Raw genomic sequence first — 5064 nt, forward strand, 5'->3', positions numbered from 1 at the left:
TGGTTTGGATCCATCGCCATGCTGAGAGATTGTGCAGCTCTGATCATTCCTAAGCTGTTCTGGAAAAACAAGACCAGAAATAATAGCTTTCCCTTCTTGCTTAAGGCTCGCTTAAGGCTCACTTAAGGCAACCCAGAAGTTAGACTCGCCCACCACCTGCTGAGTGCACAACACCCAAGAGCCATTGCCTACTGATCCCACAGTACTCAAGAAGGAATCTGAAGAAGTTTTCACACATTTCTCCGAAGCCAGTCCATTTTAAAACATTGCTTATTTCAAACAGGACCTGAATATATGTTTCAGTAAGTCAGAGGAAGGAATATTCCAACAGGGTCCAGGAAGAACCAGTCCAGGTACCAGCTGCATTGCTGGAGCACACTGAGTGCCAAAAACCAGCACTGGGTGGCAGGCTAGGACAGCACTTAGCAGTGACTCCCAGCCCTGGTGCATCACTCTTCAGGTTCCTTCCTTATCACCTACCAAAATTCTACAAACCTTTAGTAGGGTGGTAGAGCAGGAGAAGCTCATGCACCCAGCACTAGGTACTGTCTTGCTTTATTAGGTGTTCCTAAGAAACCAGGCAGAGCAATCCCTCTCCCTGCAGCCAAAGGAGGCTACAGATATTGGCTCCCTCTTTTCTGTGTTTAAACCTGAAATAAAAACAATGCTTTTGAGAGGGAAAAGTGCAACTGGAATTTGTCCAGGCAACTAAGCTTGTGGGTGTAATTTTAGAATGGAGCAGTCTGGTAGTCATACATTGATAAGCATATCTTGCTCTGCATCCCTGTGTGACGTAAAAACAACTTGGAAGTCAGCAGCCTTGTTCTCCATGAAATCTGCCACTAAAACCTTCCCCAGTCATCACTAGTAAAGGCAGGATTGACTTGCAAAGTGATCCCCAGACACAGATCAGCCCTCCTTCATGCTTAGGAAAAGAGATAAGTCTGTGGGGCATATGTGCAAATGCCTTTGAGACAAAGCCAGCTGATGGGAACAGAGACATTTCTATTTGCTACAACAAGCTACTGATGCTTCTTATGCACTATTGCAATCTCTATTGCACTATTTCAATCTTACAATTGCACTACTGCAATCTCCTTCCTATGTGTTTGGGTGCTGTGTTACAGACCAGTCTCCTCCTAGACCTACTACGGTTCATACCAAGCATCTGCAGAACAGTCAAACACCTAGGCTCTGTCTGAAAGGATAAAATGCTAATCTCATTAGATTTCTCATTTTCAGTGTAATATTGTCACAGTGCTATGCACCACTGCCACAGATTAGCAGGCTTGCCAGAACTGAGCCCCACTAATGAGTTAATCCAACTAACACTCAAATCCCAAATCAGGTTTAAAGCCATCTAGACAGAGGACCCAGCAAGAATGGCTGATGGGTAGGAAGGGAGAGGGTCAGCCATGTTTTGAGAGAAGTAGTTGTTGATTAAGTGAGGGGTGGGTATAAAGGATAAGCAAGCATGCATTTTTTAGGTAGGAGAGGCTCAGCCAAACTCCGAGTTACCAGGCATGGGCGATAGCCTGAGAAATGGGGCCTGAGAAATGGGCCTGAGAAATAATTTGCAGTAACACATATATCTGTATGGATTGTCAGCTTCTGACTGAGAGACACTTACCTATAAAAATCAGGAGCTAACAAAGCTTCTATTGCCATTATTTAAGCTACAGTGCTTGGAAGGTCTAAGCAGCTTATAGATCTGAGCTGATTCATTCCAGACAGGAACCTGGAGATGAGAGGAAGGTTTTCACGTATTAGTTTCTTATTCTGCCAGTAACCCAACATGCTGAAGAGATGCACAGAGGCTCAAAGGAAAGTCACTGAGGGAAACACACATCTCTTATTGTTTGCATTCCAAATAGGCTCTTAAAATGTATCTGCAGCCTGAAGGGTAGAGCTGGCAGGGACCTCTTCTTTCCCTTATCCTTTTAGATGAATTTGCTCTTTTAGTGGGAAAGTACTGAATTACTGAAGCTGAAAATTTTCACGGGTACATACTGGCCACATTAGGCCTCTAGTAAGACATAGTTCCACCTTAGGTTTGGGAGAATCTGGCCAGAGTCCAAAGTACCACCTCAGAACAGCTTGGCCAGCAGAGTACTCTCCCAGAACAGGGGAAACCAAGGACACAACATGGTCGCTCACACCTCCAACAGGTGCCTAAAGACTAGCTCTTCAGAGTGATACTTTCACTTCTCTTTAATATTTTCTATAAAATACATCTTGAAAGGCCTCAGCTTTGCTTCATGGAGAGCAAAACTTTTTTGCAATGTTGGTGTATTCCTCTGGACAGAAATATCATTTCCTGTCCAACAATTTACCCACAATTGTGCCCAAAGAGTGCCCAGAAAACAAGATGGTTTGCCAGTGCACTTATTTCCTCCTTGTGGATCCAGTCCTGTATATTTCACTCAGGAAAGTAGTCCACTGCCTGCAGTAGGATTTTGTTTTTTTTTTCCCAGTGGTAAATAATAACTCTTTGGAAATCCAGGAGCTTAGCACCCGGACCACACAGTTGCAGAGAAGTGAACTGCATTTTATACTGTTGTGCATCATCATTTGACTATTGATGGATAGAGCTAGAAAGAAGAAGGTTTGCCAGTAAATGGAGTCAATCTGTTATGGATCTCTCTCTCTCTCTCTCTCTCGGAACTTTCATGAACAAGTGCTGTGTTAAGAAAACCTTTCTTCCCAGAAACCACATTTCTTATTGTTGCACCTTTTAATTATTCTGTCAAGCCCATTGGTCTGAGCAAGAATCCAGAGAACTCAATGTGAATCTGACTGTTGATTTCACAACATCTTGATTGAGACTTTAAACTGCATTGCATGCAAACAGGATAGCTTGACTATGTCCCTTTCCACCTCTCACTAGGCAAACAGATAAGTAGTAAGCAGTGTTTTTGAAGAAAGAGGGTCCATTTTTGTTTATTGTGTTGTAACTCCCTGTTGATAAAGCATGCCAATATGCTGCCAATTTTTAATCATAAGATACATTTTCCAGGTCCTTCACATCCTTTTGAGTGATCCCAAATAGATCCCAGTGTAAAGGGCATGAAATAGCCCAACTTTCCAAATGTAGCGAAGCTGCCAGGAGCATGCTTTTTGTGAGTACAGATCCCACCCCTTCCAGAGACAACTGCCCACAACAATCTCCTGCTCCATACTAACAAGGTACTGATAACAATAGTAATCACAGTTTGCCTGCTCAGCTCACCCCAGGAGCATGGTAGCAAATTGATGATCATTTCTCATTGTGAATTATGACACAGGCACATCACCTCACCCCTGGAATAAAGCAGCACCTGCCAATCCCGTTAAAACAGCAAGGGGAAAAATGAAAGCCCTGCCGTAGCCAATCTGATTCCCTGCTGACTCTAATTACCCAGACGGGAATTTACAATTGCTCCCTCCACCAACTCCTGCTCTGCAGTCTGCAGACTTTGGCTAGTTCTTTCTTTTGTATGCCTACTGCCACTGAGTAGATTGAGTTCCTAATGAGTCTTGACACTAATGGTACAAGGAGACAGCACAATTACATATCCCCCTCCCATTCAGAGCAAACCTGGCAGGAAATGACCTGAGACCTCACACCCTTCTACCCCAAAGAATCCAGTTATAATGCCTCAGGAGCAGGGCCAGCTGGTGCACGCTCCCCCCTCCAGCTGCCCTCGTTTCCCGTTTCCACTGTTCAGGTGGCTGGAAACAGTTCCTTATGGCCTGATCCATGACTGGTGCGTTGAGGCTAATACAGAAGTCAGAGAAGCTAAAGTACGTTTCAAACTGAAGCCAATTAAGAAAGGAAAGGGAAAAAAAACCCAAACCAACATTATTTCACACATGTTCTGGAGAGCTCTAACACACAGTTGTTGTGTATTATGTGTTTAACAATGTAACTCAGACTGCTTTAAAGTAGGAAGGGAAGACATGTGCTTCTATGATTTCCATGTTGATTGTTTTCCAGGTGTAAAAGAGACTGGAGCTACCTATTGAACTGTCAGCTAATTACAAGAAAAAAAAGATGCTGTCTGCTAATGAGGATGCAGATCCATGAGAAGCATCTTAGCTGGTGAGGAATAAATGTCTCCCACTCCTTGAGTGAGCAGCAGTCCACAAAAGATGTCTTCTGCTATAGCTCATGTTGCCGCATCATCTGAACAGCTCAATAGTACGTTTGCTCTGTCAAAAGCCCTGCAAAAGAAAGCACTAGCCCCAGCATGCAGCTGGGAAGACGAGACAGAGGACTGAGGACATGTGCAGTCTGATCAAAGGACAAAATAGGCCCAAACCAGCTTATTCCAACTCCAGTGCTTTATATATAAATACCATTTGCCTCATGCCAGTAACTCTGAACCCAGCATTTCATTTATCAATCTCTTTCACTGCTTTACTATGATAACATAATCTACTTCTGTTAACCTCACTCTTCCTTCTCCTTCCCCTCAGGGGCCTGCAAGTCTTTTGCCTCACAGCTGTTTATCATTATGTATGGGACATTTCTCTCAGCCCTCAAAGAGTCCATCTGGCCTTCAAGGTTCTTTCTCTTCCTTTTCACACCCAGGTAGAAAGGAGCTGCTATAGTTCCCAGCTGCTCAGCATCCTCTGTCTTGTTACCCTCCCCAGCATGTACTTTCTCTCCTGGACAGCATTATCTGTAGTACTCTAGGGCTGCCATCAGCATGGGTGAAATCTTTAACTGCAATGCTTGTGAACTACTACATTTTAACACCAAGGGAAAAGATTGGAAAATTTACCTCCAGTCCAACTCCACTGGCAGCAGTTACAGCATGGATCATTTCAAGGATCACTTCTACCCTTCGTATCCTCTTCTACTCTGAAACTGGGTCTTAAATGTATATAATTTTAAGAAAACAGCTAATTTTAATCCCACTCATTGCTCTTTTCCTTATTGACAGAGGTGCTCTGAACCACATCGTATCCTGAGAAGTTTTGAGGAACAACTTATGCAGAGAAAACATCACAATTATGCAGGTGTTGCTATTCTATAGCTGCACAAAGCATTCCATACTTGCAAAACATGAAAAATGATCA

The 5064-nt window shown here is 43.5% G+C and overlaps 1 long non-coding RNA gene across 1 annotated transcript; it reads right to left on the reverse strand.

The window, feature by feature from the left end:
* Nucleotides 1–408: 408 nt before the first annotated feature.
* Nucleotides 409–3712, reverse strand: LOC133267072 (uncharacterized). The gene is made up of 3 exons (XR_009742630.1): nucleotides 3230–3712; nucleotides 1631–1738; nucleotides 409–650 (listed from the first exon to the last, which is right to left on the reverse strand). It is a non-coding gene; the product is annotated as an uncharacterized LOC133267072 (long non-coding RNA).
* Nucleotides 3713–5064: the final 1352 nt, after the last annotated feature.

Source organism: Pezoporus flaviventris, unplaced genomic scaffold (assembly GCF_033815535.1).
Source record: "Pezoporus flaviventris isolate CSIRO_AGI_PZ_B2104156 unplaced genomic scaffold, CSIRO_AGI_Pfla_v1 ptg000001l, whole genome shotgun sequence".
NCBI classification, from domain to species: domain Eukaryota; kingdom Metazoa; phylum Chordata; class Aves; order Psittaciformes; family Psittacidae; genus Pezoporus; species Pezoporus flaviventris.